Source organism: Dermacentor variabilis, chromosome 4 (genome assembly GCF_050947875.1).
Source record: "Dermacentor variabilis isolate Ectoservices chromosome 4, ASM5094787v1, whole genome shotgun sequence".
Lineage (NCBI taxonomy): Eukaryota > Metazoa > Arthropoda > Arachnida > Ixodida > Ixodidae > Dermacentor > Dermacentor variabilis.
The window spans coordinates 68,736,647-68,755,073 of record NC_134571.1 but is presented as its reverse complement, the minus strand read 5'-3'; the positions used below and the strand labels follow the sequence as shown (position 1 = coordinate 68,755,073).

The 18,427-nt window shown below is 46.0% G+C and overlaps 1 pseudogene; it reads left to right on the top strand.

Annotated features, from left to right (window-relative positions):
* Nucleotides 1-8,060: 8,060 nt before the first annotated feature.
* On the top strand, nucleotides 8,061-14,857 carry LOC142577801 (very long chain fatty acid elongase AAEL008004 pseudogene; annotated as a pseudogene).
* Nucleotides 14,858-18,427: the final 3,570 nt, after the last annotated feature.

Below are 18,427 nucleotides of genomic sequence, written 5' to 3'. Positions count from 1 at the left end.
ACTAAGGGCTCCACCCTGCGAGGAAGTCGCCCTATCTCATGACCAATAAATGTTTTCTCTCTCTCTCTTTGCACATCTCCTGTCAGACTGTAAGGCTTGGCAGACAATATACATAGGGAAGCATGGAAAATATGGTTCACAAGCTACAAAAACATTTTAATAAAGTTTTAATTAGCGATTTTAGAGGCAATATTTGCAATATTGCATTCACAAAACTGAAGCCCGACAGTCATATGTTGCCCCACAACAACTCCACAAAGGTCGTCGTAGGTACTACGGCGGGCAGTAATTTGGCTGTGGGAAGCCCTGAACCCAAACGAAAATAGTGTCAGCGACACTTGTCTCCCCACGCTGTTAGAAAAAGCCACCCACCTACTTCCCTGCTGTGCGGGCGTCAATGATATGACCATTACGAGTTCCGTTCATTCTGATCCATAAAGCCTCTCTTTATTTGCTGCTATTGGCAAACGTGATTGTCCGAGCTGTGGTGCCGCCACAAGGTTGGGAACGGAATAGAGCACGCTTCGCGTCGATTCCGGCCGTCATCATGCAAAAAAAAAAGAAAGAGAAGGCTGCGATGAAACCCGTGCCAGCGTAAGGTTTCGCTACTGTTGGTCTGCACTCGCTGCACTCTTAAAACGGTTGCACCATTGGGGTGTATATTTGCCCCACAACGATAATCGTCATTTGCCTAGCTTGTGTTTTCTTTCTTCAAAACTCGGCGCTCGCTACTTTCCTGTCGAGAAAGCTGTGTCACGTTGATAACGCGCAAGCCTTTCATGACTTGCAAGTACGAGGCTGGCAGCGTTAAAGAAAGAAAATGCGGCCATGGCAGATGACTATTATTGTTGTGGGACCAGATAAGCCCCAAAGGGTGATTTTTTTTTTAATTGAATGGAGAGGATAGAAAGATCGACCTCACTGGCGTACTATTTCATATTTCCCTCGGTGCTACGATACTGGGCCGACTGCAGTGCCAAAGAATTGCAGGCTTCAGCACACAAGAGGATTTTGTTTAGCGAAGTTTTGTTGAGTTAATAATATGATCCTGGGTCCTCAATTCCCGAATTACAATGTTTCCTCTATAATTGCTAAGCAGTTATTTAAGACATCCTATGTTAAGATAGCCCGGGCTGAACGGAAGAGGGACCCAAGAGCCGCATCGCCAGACTGCGTGTTTAGCGACGCACGCTCCAAACATGAGCCCACCGCACATGACACATTCCTCTAAGGCGAGTAGTCTAGCGAACTCTTCGCGAATTAAATTTTTTAGCGCGCACATTCATGCAATTATTACGTAGTGTGTTGGTAAAGCTCCAGCTGACAATTCCGTGGCACTACATAACTAGCACATCGGGTACATGAGCTCGGGTTGCTGCTCCACTCAAGCCAGCGGAAATAGAGGGTTCTTCAGACATATATGACCCTCCCCCCTAACTGGCACCCAAAGCCCTATTGCCCCTCTCCCCACCCGCCCCCTGTTATTATGCAACTGCTGAACAGCCATGTAAGAACCTAGCTTGCCGCCGTATGGAGCAGAATATAGGTCGCGATATTTTCTTCCAAAAGAGCAGGCTGAAGTCACGCCTCGTCTTGTATAGCTGCCTTTAGGAAAAGGTGATATCGGTGTCTGGCAAACCACAGCGTGCATGTTGGCAAACGCATAGCCAAAGCCGTGTGCACATCCAAATGTGACTGATTGCATTTGTGTTCTTGTCGCGGCGTGTCCTTGTGTGAGCTCTTCCGTTCAACCTCGTGTGTGATTTATTTGTGATCAATTTGGTGTGATAGCACTAAAATAAATTCATAATTCATATACTAGACCACTAAACTAATCGCTCTTCATAGCTCGGAGCTATGTATCTCAAACGATGCCCGGGTAGCACTGTTCCTGTTCTTTTTTTTTTTCGCCAGTCATTGGAAGTCAAGCTATCCTATACGAAACACTCGCCCTAACACTTTGCGTGAGCTCCAAAAAATAGCTCTGTCAGTGCCTATATTGCTGTAATTTATTTGGAGTATATATGTTGCGAAACATGTTGTCTAAGGGAGATTAGCCTGGTTCACATAACACAAATTCAGTGAGGTTTATACATTATCACTTCTGTACTACGCTTATGTATAGTGATGCTGATGACACTGAAAATGAGCACCAGCTACAACTACATGTAATTTCAGCACTGTGAAGGAAGTTTGGGTATTTCCAGAAAATATGTGAAGCAGGCCATTTGTGACTATGCGGAGCTGAAGAAGCTCGTGTCCGGTGCGACGATGGTGCTGGGCAGCGTGATGCTTTCCAAAGGCGCAAACGGCATCATCCAGCTATCTGAGTGGCTGCGGCGGAATTCACCACCTCTAGCCGCAGCAAAAAAAAAAGCAAGAAAAAGATGGTCTTTGTCAGGACTAACTATACTGATGCGACGCAATTGGCATTTTTCATAAAACTGCGAGAATGGCCCGAAACCAAACAGGGGGGATGCCGGACGTGAATGCAGAATCGACGCGTTCCCTCCTCCTTTCTGGCCGCAACGGCAAGATATCATTAGAGAGAGAGTGAAAAGGGGAGGGTAAGTGTATGGGCAGGAGGTGACAGCTGGGGCAGGATTAGGAAGCCAGTGTGTCCTACGCCTCAGATGCCACACTTACGTTCAGTTGTCATTCTTCTCTTAGAACCTGTTGTTGTCTCGTGTTTTCTGCAAATTACTGCCAAAATTTGCTGTGTGTACCAAGGTTTTCAACGCCTAGCAAGGCAAACGTCTGAAAAGCAACTTTTTTTGAAGTGTTTCAAATGAAATGGGAAAGCCCAATCAATATGCATCTGAGTGAAGAACGAGAAAAAATTATTTTTTCTAACCGGAGCCTAAATTTCAGAACAAGTGCCTGTGGTTGGAAACTTGTTCTCACTTGCATGGGTCACTAAGTGAGAGGCAGTTTAATGTAGGAGGGCAGCATAACCGTCTTGATGTATAAGAGAACACTGCTGTCAGTACCATCATGAATTGTTACAGTCAGCTTATATTTCGGTTACTAGATATTTCGCAATACCGCTTTTATCACGTGACTTCATATCCTGGAGTGCTGCCGTGTGCGCTTCATCCATGGGCCATAGAGGCCGAAAGTTTTAGCTATTTATCACGTATGTATTCTGGCGCCAGGCCGCTGCACATACTGATGGAAAACGTTGCATTGGTTTTTTCCCCAAGCTTCGACACGCCGATGAGCGCCCAAAACCATTCGGCCGGTTCGTCGGACAACAGGAAACACAACGTCCTTCGAAAAGGGAGAAGGGAACGCGTCCCGCGCACGCGAGAAGGGAAGCAGGCCATCTACAGAGGGTTTGGTGCTTTGCGGCGGCGTCGTCCACTTACCTCGACCTTCGTGTGATAGCATCTCCTCATCTTCCTTCAGTTCTGGTGCATTTTTCGTGTTGAAGAATTGTTAGTGTGTGGGAAGGGGACATCACTTGCCGCCGTTACCGTTACTGTATCGCATAAGGTGGGCGTTTGAACTATTCTGTGGTAGACCGAGCTATCACGGGTCGTCGTTCCTGAAGTGGTCACTGTGGCAGCTTCGACGGGGCGACCGGACGGGAGACCTACGGTGTGAGGCCTCACGGCCGGGGTGCGGAGCACCGCAAGGAAAGAGTCTGGCTGCTCTAGTCGGGCACCAGACAAAGAAAAGGGTGCGTTTATTCCAGTGAGTAGTACACTTACAGCGTTGGGCGCAGAGTGGCGCTAGGGATCATAACCATTCGAAACCGAAACTGGATACCAAAACAGGATATCACAGTCACCCTCTCATGCACTAGCTCACATCAACGTTGCTTACCTTCCGCGATTGGAGGAGCCGGCACTCTTGCACCAGAGCATGTACGATAGACTAGAAACGTTTGTTCGCCACCCTAATACCCATCCATGTTCATGCAATTTGCAAATAGCTGGGTAAAAAAAGAAGTAAGAAAAAAGCATTCAACATATGAAAGTCGACGGTGCCCCTTACATGAACTGCATGTATCTTGAGATGCATGAGGCTGATAGTGCTATATTTAGCTACACGCGAAGCCTTTTCGTCGCGTATGTATATAAAAAAGCACCCTTTTTGGCGCACTGCGAGTCGTGCAAAACGGGGTCGGCGTATTGTTAGCACGGAATCAATGGAACGGCGCTTGCTGGGGAGCTTCTGAACGTACCGAAATAGGCATCAGGTAACGCGGCACATGCGTGACGCCCATAAAAAGCCCACCAGTGCTTCTAAAGCAGTTCGTGCCGACGTCGGCTGGGACCAGGGTCCCAGAATTATTTTTCTTTGTTGTGGTTTTCTTTTGTTTTGGAAGTGTTATTTTTATTCAATACAAGCCCACAATAAACAAATTCAAACGAAAGATTTACGCTAGGACCTGTCGAGAAATCCGTGTTTGGTTGATCCGGACCTGAACGAGGAAGAAGTAGAAGGCGCGAAGCCGGTAGGCCTACAACCAAAAGCCAGAAAAAACATACAAAAATTTATTTTTGTCCTCTGCTACCACCTTGTTCCAGTAATATAAATATACCCTTTAATGGGTTGTGCCACTTCACCTGAAACGAACACTTCCACACGCCCAACAAACACGCCCAACAAATGGCAATGCAGAAACTTAAGTCAGCCTAGCTAAGCAAGGGCACGTGGCCAACCACTCTGCCTGAACAACGCCTTTCAAAATGTTCAGTTTCAGTGCACGGAAGATGCAATGGTACAAATTGGCTAAGCGGAACAGAAACAAGGAGCTGGCAAAACCACGAGTGCCACAGGTTCAAAGTCTGAAAAGTTGACCATACTGGTTTGCGCTTAGGCTAGTTGACCAAAAAGCCCACTTTCTGGTCTCAGTACCCGCCTGTCGAGCTTTCAGAGGTTGGAAAATACACAGTTTGTGGGAGTACCATTGGCACGATGGGCTGGACTTGCTGCTATCACTCCGTAGTACGGAGTTCGAAACAAGGCAGTGGGAGGTCTACAATAAAACAAAAAATTCCGTCTGAACCAATCTACGATGATAGCCTAAGTTTTGCGAAACATTCGGGCACGCACGCACGCACACGCACATTCTTCGTTTACGTTATTCAGCATCTATGACATCATTGTTAACTTCATCTGTTGTGCCCAAGACAGTTATCACGCGAAGGTGCGTGCTTGTAAAATTCCTCACCCCTTGTCAAATGTTAGCGTGTGGCCGAGCAAACTTACTCGCTTACCATGCTGCAGGTGCAGGTTCAATTTCTCGCAGAGGGCTAAATCCTCTTAATTATACTTTTAAAAGCCATGCACTCTTAACCCCTTCTTCTCGCTTTTCGGGTGGCTGCCAACTGTCTTGTACTATTGGCCGGTACCGGACGTTGTGAAAACAAACATCGGATATAGAGCCAACCGAGGCGGCCGGGGGCGGTGGGTGATGCACGTAGGCGCAGATGTGAGCTCCAACGCCAACATGCCGCCGTCATCATATCGTCATCGTCGTCGTCGTCGTCACTTCATCGCCGTCGTGCCATTGTGATTACTCTTTCTTTGTCATGTCGTCATCATCCGTCCGCTGTCTTCACTCTGTCATCATCACTGTGTCGTCACAACGCAGCCATCGTTGAGTCGCCGTCGTCATACTGTTTTCGTCCTTCCGTCGTCTTCCTTCCATGATCGTCATGCCGTCGTCGTCAGAGTGTCGTCATCATACAGTCACGCCGTCATGGCCGTTCCATCGTCGCCATTCTGTCGTGGTGATTCCAGTGTTGTCCTAACATTGTCGCCATGCCATCTTCGTCTCGCCATCATTGTCATTCCATCGTGGTCATTGCTTCGTCATTTATACAGCTTCGTCACGCCATTTTCATTAAGCCGTCGTCGTTACGTCGTCGTTGTCATACAGTCGTCGTTATTCTAACATCGTCATCCCATCGTCGTCACCTAATTTTCATCATATCTTCGTCATTCCATTGTCGTCACATAATCGTCTTCATACCAGCATCGTCCTTTTGGCATCGTCATAGCGTTGTCGTCACGCCGTCCTTGACGTTTCCTCGTCGTCATGGCATCATCGTCATTGCATCACCATCGTGCAGTCATTTTCACGAAGTCGTGGACGTTCCGTCGTCACCAGTCTTTTGTAGTGAGTCCATTGTTATCAGGCCATCGTCGTCCTGCTGTCGTCGTCATACAGTTTTCATCATGACAACGTGGTCGTTCCCATCTGGGTCATTCCTTAGTTCTCATGCATGGGATGTCCGTGATTGAAGGCCACAAGTTTTGTTGATCGAGGCGTTTCGCGGGGAAGATGTCTAAAACTTGTTCGTGTTCTCTACAATTACAAGCAGTCGCTAAACAATAACAACTTTGTTGGCAAACACCAACAAAAGTTTCGTTTATAGCAATTCGCAAAGCGCGTAGGATCCATATATTCTTTTACTATATAGACTTCACGCAACGCAGTTTAGAAATGACATACTATTCAGTATTTAATTTGGCATTCAAGTTCGTTTTACTGGAATAGCAATTATAGGGACACTCCAGGCAAACTTTCGTAGTCGCCACCTCCGTGATGTTCTGAATATATTTAAGTATGTCTTCTATATGTGTGCTATATTTTTACATGCCGTATATGCCAGTTAGATGATATACTGTTCTGCCGTCAGAGTTGCTCAAACCAAGTCTTATGTTCTTGACAAAATTTGTCATAAGAATTTTTTTCAGAATTGCAGCTAGCAAAAAAAGAATTCCCACGAAACATGTCATTCACAGCGCATGCTTCTATATCCAACATCTCAGATTTTTACCATCTGCAAAAAGTTAGTGCTCACAATCTCAAATTGATGTAGTTTAAAAAGCTCCGCTCTTTACAGGCAGCGCAAGGCACCTGCAGCAAGCCATTATGGCCATACATGGCACGTTAAAGCAACTGTGCCAGAGATTTCGGCGCACGCGAGTAAGTCGCATCCGCCTATAGTCGTGCGCTCGTACTGTTAAAACGCTGTCGAGGAGCCGAAGCGCTACGCTAAACATTGATATCGCTTGCAGTGGTTCGCACTGCTGGTGAAATTGCCGAACGTTCCCTTTTCTTGAATACTCGTACTCAATTGGACGCGGTAATTAAGCTATTCGAACACTCTTGCAAATAATCATCGCAACGTCTAGGCCTTATGGCCTCCATGCGTTTACATCTTAATAAACATTTGCAAAAATGCGCTGTATTTTGATAGCATTGTTCAATGTAGCTTTACGTAATGATACGAGCTTTCGTTGTTATTTTGTAACGGTACTTACGACGGTCTTCAAGCCACTGCGTACTGTGCCTTATCGCTCTACTCTCGTCCAGGAAACGTGCAAGTTCTCCCTCTATGTATGCCCTGACACTTCCTTAGCAGTGCTGTCGTTTCGCCACATTTATTCGTATTGTCTTCTGCGGACAAAGAAAGAAGAAAGAAAAACAAGCCGATGAAGCTTTTCTACATAAATATAAAATTGGCTCGGGGTCCTTCTTTCTTCCTTGTACCCGCACTTTCGTCCCGTTGCGAAGGTTCACCGCTGGTGCATTCTAATTTCGTTACAATTACGCACAGTGAAAACCCCTGCCATTTGTTATTCAGATATGGTTTCAGTGAAATAATTTCTAACGTTGTTAGTTTGCTTGACGTTGTTCCTATCTACAGCATTTGCGCAACAGGGTACAAGAATGCCGCTTGCAGCCACAATGCTGCTTGTGTCTTAGTTGCTGCTAATTTCCCTTTTTTCTTTCTTTTCCTTCTTTTTTTGTTCTTGTCTGTGTTTGTGTCTAAACAAGGATCGCGCTTTGGCACGGACACCTTTGTTCAACAGCGAGTTTTTTTTTTAAGCGCTGCGCAAGCGAAGAACGACGTCACCCAAATCTTAAAAAGCACGACTGAGGGAAAAGAGCCGAATTTGGGAGAGCGCAACGAAGTCAAGGCCACCAAGATAAGTTTTCTTTGTTTACCCTTTAGAAAACAACTGTCGACGCAACGCAGATAACTAGACGAGAGCTAAAGAGGTTTAAACTGCTTGGGTGCTCACCAGAAAAATTTTCTTCGTCACTGGCCGTCCTAGTGTTAGGCTCACTCGCGGGCTCCGAGACCTGTGCGCTCGCTATTTACAGGGTGTGCTAGTGCTACCTGTGCGTTGACACCAATAACCAGGCTTGACACAGGTACGTCTGTCTATGGATACCATCCTTCAGTCAACTGTATTTAGGCATAACTCTTATTTTCCAGCATTGATGCTAGCTATGAAATCTAACCGTCATGCTAGCAAAGACGATTGAAAATATATACCCTTTCATGTGCTTCTTGCAATGGGCCAACATTTTCACCGAAAGGTGTGAGACACTTATTTGAGCTCTAGACTCTGCCAGACGCTCACACAAACGCCTATCATTTTGAAAGCACTACAAAGGTAGGCGTAGATTCTCGCGCGAGGTAGTATATAAGAGGGTCTTCGCGCTTGTGTACTTTTCTGCGCATATAAAAGCCAGATTAAGGAATTAGCCCAGGGAATGCGGTTTTCTAATCCTTCGCCATGTAATGCCTGACCTATGCGAGCTGTGGAAAAGAAACAATGCTCGCAGAATCAACTAACTGTGTTTGCCATAAAATTCTGCTTCGTATGTGAGTTTTATGAGACACACAGGTTGACTACAGCCGACGGTGTAAAATATATGTTCTTTATGGTTATATTGCGCTTACTTCTACACTGACCATATTGAATGAAGAAAAGGACGCGGGCGTACGTAGCGCTACGTAAGTCCACGTCCTGTCCTTCACCTAATGTATTCAGTATAAAACTAAGCGCAATACAACCATGAACGTTCACCAACTAGCCCCCTTCATTGCTTTACTGTATGTTCTTTAGGTGAGGACACTTGCGAGGCGCGATTGACTAGATACAGTATTAACGGCGCATGCCAGTCTGTCCTCTGACGACAACGAATATCTTTCTGTGGGGTGACTCATTTCAAGGGAAGAAAGGTTTTACCTCCCGTTGCTACAGAAAACGGCGCTTCGCGGAAAATCTGAATTCAATTCAGAGACAAAATTTTGCCGCGTAGCTCAATTATTTCGATTTTCCCGCGAAGCGGCGGTTGCTACAGCAACGAGAGATGAAGCTTTTTCGGTCTTGAAGCTGCGCAGTCCTGCCGAGATGGGTAGTCGCTGCCGTCAGAAGACAGACGGGCGTGCGCCATTGCTACGTTATCTGAGTGCTGTACTATCGACACGCATTCCGGCTGCACGGCCGGGCCAGCCGCCATTATCCGCCATGTTGGTTCTCTGATTTGCTGTCGAAAGGCACGTTTATTTTAATTTGGACCAAGAAGCGAAAATTTTGCCAAACGCAATTTTGCGTATTCGTCAAGAAGACGAAACGGTACGTACCGCTCCAAACATTTTCGAATAAAACTTCTTCTTGTCCTCGGCAGCTATAGTGCGTCGTTCGCGCTTAAAGAAGAAAGTGAAGAATAACGTGTTAAAGCCCGTGCAATGCATCTGGACTTTCCTGAATATGTGGTGGCTGCCCGAGATAGCCGTCATATCAGCTGGTTGATTGGCTGAAGGAATATCATGTGACGATAATGTCAGGAACGGGGTTTTCGTAAACGTCCATATGACGTGGCATAACGTTGCACTGCATGGGCCGCCATTGCAGATAATTTCCGCCATTATTTTTGGTGCGTTGATGAACGCGAAATGCGCTAATGATCATTCATATGCAATGGAAATCGAGAGACACGTGCATCGCAACATTTTCCCCGTCAATTTGGACAATGAAAATCTTTCGCTCATAATGCGGACTCTTATCGTTCGCATCGCTCTTGGGTGGTGCAGGCGGTTGTGTTTTAAGCCATAATTAAAGAAAGCGCGTTTACTTGAAATTATATTGCTTGAGCAGACAAATCTTCTGCGACTTATTGCACTTCTCACTGCTGCATTCGTACTGTAATCAGCATTAATAACTTGTGTCGTGCCCGTTGGAAGGATCGAGTCCATTATGAAAGGCCATGTCAGATGATAGGTTCGCTGCAGGTCCTAAGCTAGGAACTGGCATTACCGATCACATCGGCACAGCACCCAAGCAGCGGATTTGGGCACAGGAGGACACAGGAGGAAGGTGTCCATGTCAAACTAAAGAATTACTTGTTGCGAAGCAGTAGCACACAAGAAGCGCAGCTGAACTTTTCATTGTCTATTTAAGTAAGCGTCAGCTAGTCTGTCTGAGGCTAGACCCTGTTTAAAACTATTTGTAGCATACAGTGTGTCTCTGTTTGTTCGCATTCATCTTAGCATTGGATAATTCGTACCAAAGACATTCAATTGACTATCAAGCCGAAGGAAGCGTTATACTAGAGGTTCACCCTTATTCAGTCAACGAGAATTTTTCAACTGCTGCTCATGTCACTTTGCCTGCTTTTATTGCAGCTTTTATTTTATTCCTTTTATTGCCTGCTTTTACGTACACTTATTACGTATAATCCAGTAGCTCTAGCGAATTCCTCGGCCGATACGGAAAGAATTGTCAGAGTTGGGACAGCAGGCTTGCACATAGCTGTCACGCTGTTCGAGTTCACCAGCACTGCGCCGCATGGCTTTTATTTTGTTCCTTGAATAGATAAGACGACGAGTGACATGTATGAAGAAGGTCCTTGGGTAAAGCAGCCGACGCACGTGACTAGCAGAACTTTACAATTATCATTAGGAACATAGGCTTCACACAAAACCCTAGTTTTAAATATTGAATGTACCACGTGCTTTGTAGTTTTGATTTTCTCGCTGTAGGCGATATGTTGCTTATTTGAAAACTCCATGAATACAAACTCGTTTTTTATCCATAGTAATTTGATTCGTCACTCGTCCTAGCGCTGAGTACAGTGGGTAGTTATCGACTTCGCTTTTACAGCTCCTACGCAGTAAAGGTTTATTCACGTCGTGTTTAAATAAAAAATGGTAGGCGACCCTAATGTTTGACTTAGGTTTTTCTTAGCAGTGCTCGCACCTGGGCGTTGGTGTTCTGTATGTTAAGCGAGCGAACGCCCTTCCCCTGGCACGGTACGCGATGGCAGAGCGAAGGAGGTAGCGGAGGAAGCGCAGCGCGCGCCATCTGCCGGGGCGCAGCCCCCTATTGAGCGGCGCAAGAAGCGCACCTTACGCGCCCTCTCCGGTGCTGACTGCAGAGCATGTAACAAGCGCGTGCACGTAGCTGTTGCGAGCAAGCGAGCGAGCGAGCAGGCGAGCACCGGGCGAGAAGTGAGACAGTACGGAGTGACGTCACATCCGCTCGGTTAGGCAGATGTTCAATCTATGCCAGGCAACTGTTTTCCATTAGTTAGCGGGTAAATATCATCATCATCATCATCAGCCTGGTTAAACCCACTGCAGGGCAAAGGCCTCTCCCATACTTCTCCAACTACCCCGGTCATGTACTAATTGTGGCCATGTTGTCCCTGCAAACTTCTTAATCTCATCCGCCCACCTAACTTTCTGCCGCCCTCTGCTACGCTTCCCTTCCCTTGGAATCCATTCCGTAACCCTTAATGACCATCGGTTATCTTCCCTCCTCATTACGTGTGCGGCCCATGCCCCATTTCTTTTTCTTGATTTCAACTAAGATATCATTACCTCGCGTTTGTTCCCTTACCCAATCTACTCATTCCTTATCCCTTAAAGTTACACCTATCATTCTTCTTTCCATAGCTCGTTGCGTCGTCCTCAATTTAAGTAGAACCATTTTCGTAAGCCTCCAGGTTTCCGCTCCATACGTGAGTACTGGTAAGACACAGCTGTTATAAACTTTTCTCTTGATGGATAATGGCAACCTGCTATTCATGATCTGAGAATGCCTGCCAAATGCACTTCAGCCCATTCTTATTCTTCTGATTACTTCAGTCTCATGATCCGGATCCGCAGTCACTACCTGCCCTAAGTAGATGTATTCCCTTACCACTTCCAATGCCTCACTACCTGTCGTAAACTGCTGTTCTCTTCCGAGACTGTTAAACATTACTTTAGTTTTCTGTAGATTAATTTTTAGACCCACCCTTCGGCTTTGCCTCTCCAGGTCAGTGAGCATGCATTGCAGTTGGTCCCCTGAGTAACTAAGCAAGGCAATATCATCAGCGAATCGCAAGTTACTAAGGCATTCTCCATTAACATTTATCCCCAATTCTTCCCAATCCAGGTCTCTGAATACCTCCTGTAAGCACGCGGGTAAATATGCCACCTTATTATGTGTGACCTCATTAGTGACGTCATTACCACCGCTCTATACTTGCGGAATTCTAGGAATTTCACCAAAGTCGTGCTCACATGGCGTGTCTCTAAGGTCTACGTTTCTGTGCTTTGGTGGGTGGTAATCAGTGATATGTAATAAATCCTAATTATTCCAGGCACTTCAGCAACTGAACTTGCAACTAAACTTATGCTCTGATATATCTACAGTGAAACCCATGAATTTAGTACTGTACTATATATTTTTTTCATTTTCCTTTCTTTATTTAATTTGAATTTCGTCGCCAGTTGTCTCAGGAGGTGAACCAGAAGTGCTGCGCCAGAAAAAAGAGTGTCGCTCTATGCTCGTGCCACTAAAAGGTGGGGCCATACGTAGCACGACAGTACCATCCGCAAATACCATCAATCACCGCTGCTCGATCAAAATTAGAGCGACTATTTCGCCAGCGATATTTTCATAAAAGAAGAGGAAGACAGGCCCTAGCAGCACAAACCCTTGAGTGTGATTCCTGAATAAATTATTTGGAATTCAAGACGGAAACTGTTTCCGTTCTTTATTGTACGTAGTTTCTTCTGAAATATTCGTCCATATTCTTCAGCCTATACGCGTTGAGGATGGTTAACTTTATAAACGGCGCCTCTGCTAGAATTCTATTTATTTAGTAACGGTTTTTTTCCTACATATATACGCAAACAGAAAGTAAATTAAGCCGTGCAACTTGCGAGCATTTACGGAGCAAAATGGTTTGCGTTGAGCATTTTACACAAGGAGAGAAAACACCGGCGTGCTATCTGCGCTGTCTGCGTACGTCAACGATCAATGGATGTAGTTTCCTTGATAAGTGGGCTGTTCTTTCGGATTTCATAACAAGTATATTAGATTACGTAAAGCTCTCGTGTCGCAGATCCAGTTTTCTTTCTTTGCAGCAACGAAAACGGAGAGCCTGCAGAAGAACATAACGGCGAAGATGAAGTTCACCTTAAACCTCGTCACCTTATCCAACCAGATAGTTCAGATGGGAGATCCTCGAACGCGTGACTATCCATTGGTCACCAACCCTCTCTTCGTCTTCCCGATGGTCGCCCTCTATCTGTACTTTGTGAAGGTGGCGGGTCCACGCTGGATGAAGGACAGAAAGCCGTTCAACGTCGTCAACCTCGTCCGCGCCTACAACCTGTTCATGGTGGTAATGTCGGTCAGGTTTCTCTGCTTTATGCTACCGTTCACGTACTTGCCCGGTGGCCACTACAACTTCTGGTGTCAGGGCATCACTGGCTACATGAACGATGAGATGAGGGCCTACTACAAGCGGGGCTGGATCTTCACGGCCGTCCGCTACGCCGACCTGCTGGACACGGTGTTCTTCGTCTTGCGCAAGAAGTTCACCCACATATCGCACCTCCACGTAATTCATCACACGCTAGTCACCGTGAACGTCTGGTTCTACACGCTCTTCGCGCCTGAAGGTCAGCCGGCGCTGGGCCTGGCCCTGAACGTGGCCGTTCACGTGGTCATGTATTCGTACTACTTCCTCACCACTTTCGGACCGAAGGTCCGCAAGTATCTCTGGTGGAAGAAATATCTCACGGCCGTGCAAATAGTTCAGTTTGTCATCATGATCATCCACTTTTCCATACCGCTGTTCGTCGACTGTGGCTTTCCCAGGCATCTCATTATCATTGGAAACGCGCAAACTTTCCTCGTCCTGTGTCTGTTCGTTAACTTTTATGTCAAAAACTATTCACCTAATGACTCTCCATCGAGAACAAGACTTACACAGGTGCAACAGCACGACAAGGTCACTGTAGACAGGAAAGCTGAGTAGATTTAGCAGCGTAGAGTAATTTAGCAGGTATTCTATGTCACAACTTGTCATTGGGCAGTTTGTTGTTGCTATGTGGCACGGTGCGCGTAATCGCAAACCCCACCCGCCTTTCTTACTTTTTTGTTGCTGTACAATCATCATCATCATCTCTTGTAGTGTGCGAAGGGAGAAGTATAACTCCTAGTAACTTGCTATACAGCTGTGCTGTATCGGGAGCTATGAACAGGCGCAAACACTTGTAAGTTCTGTACTGTGTTGTGTCTTTACAGCTGGACATCAGCCTATATGTCGTTCCGAGCAATCCCGATGTCGACGTCCTGTTGGAGCTGGCAGCCTTTTACAATTCTTTATCGTAATCGTGCACTGTTGAGACAGCACTGAATGTAAACATACTTTGCACTTTCCAATGCCTAAGGACTCTACCAACTTGCTGTTATGTATCACGAAACTAAAAGAAAACAGTCATGACTCTTCTACACATTATTTCTAGCAAGCTAACACACTTATGAGTCCAACCAAGCTATGGTATCATTGCTTGGTTGGACTTTGTTGGATAAGATAGGTTCAGATATCTTATCTGAGCCTATCTGGCCTGCTTCGAACCATGCACAGCGCGAATGGAAAGAGTTCATTTAGGTCCAGATATAAATATTATATATTGCAGCTTTCATCGAGTTGAATAGATGACTAGAAGTGAGCAGAGTGCAGTAAACAAGACGTGAAGAAGACGGTTACGTAATATTTATAATTTTATTATGAATAAACATGGGCTAATTCTTACTCGCTGATGCAACTTTCTTATACAAGAGATACAAGTCAACAGTGAGCCTGTGAATGCTGAAAAGTGGTAAGAAGAGTTGCTTTGGACGACAAAAGCTTGGCGATGTCTTATCTGGCTAGACATGTTGTAATAGAAGGCTTTTAGCTAATTAACGTATCAGAGAACACGCTTGTTCGTTTGGTTCACGCCGATGTATGAATGTGTGTGAATGCACAAGCCTGCCAGAGAATACTTCGTTCTCCTTGAGAAAGAATCCCTGCGTTAACTGGAAGACAGAGAAATGTACCTGTAGAACACTCGACTGCAGTTTGTGGGACGTTGTAAATTGTGTATACATGAGAAGAGAATAAAGTTGTTTACTCCATTGTCGCCTGCTCCATCTTCTTGTTCAGACTCGCCAAGAAAAAATTGTAATAGAGTGTTAATATCGTAACGTTGTACTGACGGCGAAGAACTGCTGTATTAAAACTCAAGTCACGAAACTAAACGTTTATCAGGAGAACCTGTGCTCAGCTTCACAAGTGACACTCTGCACAAGGATACCGGAATCTTCAAACTCTGATCTGCACATCAGACGCATCGGCTATTTATGCATGGCTCAACGAACCTTCCAGTGTAATCACTGATGGTCACGTAAGTTCTGGAATGTACAGCAGCGCTTCGTTCGCGCACAGAATTTGGTTATACAAAGCTCGACGACGACGCAGACAATAAACAGAACCATCAGCAACATTCGAGAAACTTTCGGTACAGAGAAGTGGGTCATGCGCTGAGCGATAACCTTTAACATTTGTTAGCCGGTGAAAGGCGGTCACCTGATATATATAAAAAGGTACACATGTCTCTATGCTCTGGTGTGTATAGATTGGAACGTCAGGAATAGAGTGCTCCCCTGCCGCTGCGCTGTGCCTCACTTTCAACACATACATGCACCACATTTGGGAGAGAGGGAAACAAAGGTTACTAATGACGATTTCAAGTATTAGTTTTATCGTCGCCGTATCGTGTCCGTAGCTTTCATCTGACACCTGCTCTGCGGTGTCAGTGTTTCGGGAGTAGAAGCCGAACGAACATCAATACCGTACTTGTCAAAATGCGAGATCTGAACCACTGGGCCTGCATTTGCAAAAGGCCCTTACGCTACAATCACTCGAAGAGTGAGTTCTGGCCAATCCTCATGCTCTACATGCTATTTGCGAAGGCAGCCAGCCAATGGAAAATAGTACTTACGAATGAAAACCTCTGTGAATTCCTACCCCGATCAGCAAGTTTGAGTGGCTGCAGCACTTAATCACTCAGTATCAATGGTATATCATTATGAGCATACAATATGACCCTCCTCAGCGCAGCCTGTACGATAATGCGCTTGCGGATGCGATATAATTTAGTAAACGTAAGTAGGCGCATTGCGCTAGCCCAAAACAACGCCCCATAAGATAAACTTATTGGAGATAAATGTTCACTTTATCCGTTATGGTAGGAGTATATACACTGCATCCGGTGACAATCCATTGCAAATGGCTGCTCGTAAGCCTATTCCTTTTTTTCGCGTTACCGGCCCCGTATTGTTTCAATATTAGAGACTTCCAAATCATATCTGAAGAGGCTATAATGAATATAATAACGCCTAATGAGCTCGCGCGATAATAATATTAACGTGGAGACTCCAAGTTGCGTATTAGGCTCCTTTCATTTGAGTAGGGTGGGTTCAGTTTGGTTAGAATAGTTAAACAACCTGATTGAAGAAGTTGCTTAAATCAAGCAAGTTCGGTAACACAGCATCAATGAAAAATTCAGCACTGAAAGTCCTCATTGTGTAATGTTCTTCAAACTCGCGCAAGCCGGGTGTTTTAGGAAGGCTTTAAGTAATATTTAAATATAGCTGTTTAGAAATAGGGCTGTTCCTTCGGATACGTGCCGTCAGTGGTGGCGATTCAGGGGTGACGGACGAGACGTGGTAATTATTCGCTAATCAAGGAAAATTCATTTATTAAGCTTTAAGCGTTTAGTTCAAGCGGGCTGAATGTAACTGGGAAATTGAAGCGACCTCTCCCCGCACGAGACGTATCAACTTCTCGATAAGGTACTCTTGACGGGTTAATATCCCTGCCTTCCTATATTCCTCTCTCTCTCTCTGGATAGGGAAAATTGCGATTCGCCGCGGAACTGTGGCACGACGAATTTCGGCTATCAGAACGTGCGACACCGAAACGGGGAGGCTGCAGTGAGCGCAAAGCCATGCCCCTCGAGGCCGCGTTCTGCTTACGTCACCCAGCAGCGGGCAACCAGTCAGCCGCGCCACCGTACTGCTCGCTGGGGGCAAGATAGCGAGGAGTACGGAAGAAGCTCAAAGAAGCTTGTAGAAGGCCGCAGCTTTGCCAAAAAGCGTCAAATCAGACTTTACTTTCCTTAGGGGTTTACTTGAGCAGCTCGAGGATGGCGCGCTACTATGGTACTTAAAAGCGCAAAGGAAGAGGAACGTGTTTGCAGTGATCGAGCAGCTAAGCATGCCCACGCTCTTTCTCACCTTCATCATGGCCCGAGATCCACGGCCAACGCCTGCTCAACTCATCGAGACAGTCAAAGAGCTCGTCGAGGCAAACTACTTCTACTTCAGAGTTGACGTCATGGCCGCCCCCCTGCGATATGGTTCATATAACTTCGATTGGCACAGTACGGGGGATTTGCACAATTTTTTCGTAGTTACAGTGCCTTACATGGGTCCAGACAAAAAGGCGGGGGTATACTAATTGCTGTTGAAAGCTATCTTGAATGTGTTAGATGTCCTCTAGCATTTCGTCTCAACATTTTTTCTCTTCCTTAAAAGGACAATAAGGACGAGAGAGAGAGAGGAGGAAGGCAGGGATGTTAACCAGTCAAGAGTCCGGTTGGCTACCCTACGTTGGGGGAAGGGAGAAGGAGAAGACAGAGAAAGGGGGCGGTTATGGAGGCGTGCACGTGCATGAGCCAAAGCCGCTCGTGCAAACCAGACATTCTCAGAAAGCACGAAAGTGTCTTCGCTGCCTTCTGAGCCGATGATCGGTGGGGACGGTGCTCCGGTAGTGTCTGTTCACTCATGGGACGATCATCTAGTTTCCTCAATGTGTTGGACAACGATTAGCATTGTGCTTGAAATTGAGGACAGTGGCACAATAAGTGGTCAATGGCCTCCTCGCATCCGAAAACATCACATGCAGGACTATCAGCCATTCCAATTAGTGCTGAATAAGCTTTTGTGAAGCAAACTTCTAGCCACAACCGACAAAGAAGAGACGCTTCGCGTCGGTGCCGTCAGGCTGGAGGTCTGAGTTACAGTGAAAGGTTTAGTCTGTGCAGCCTGGCGCGCCATGTATGTGCGCTATTCCATTCTGCTAAGGAGAGCGTGTGTGCTACAATGAGGAGTTGTCTCGCACCGTCAGTCCTTGAGAGAGGAATAGGGACGCAGCGGTCTTTGTTTGACGTTCGGGCTGCCTTACCTGCATCATCATTTCCAATGATACCGCAATGGCCTAGTATCCATTGAAAAGAGATATCATGGCCTTTTTCTCTCAAGTGATGGACAAGTTCCA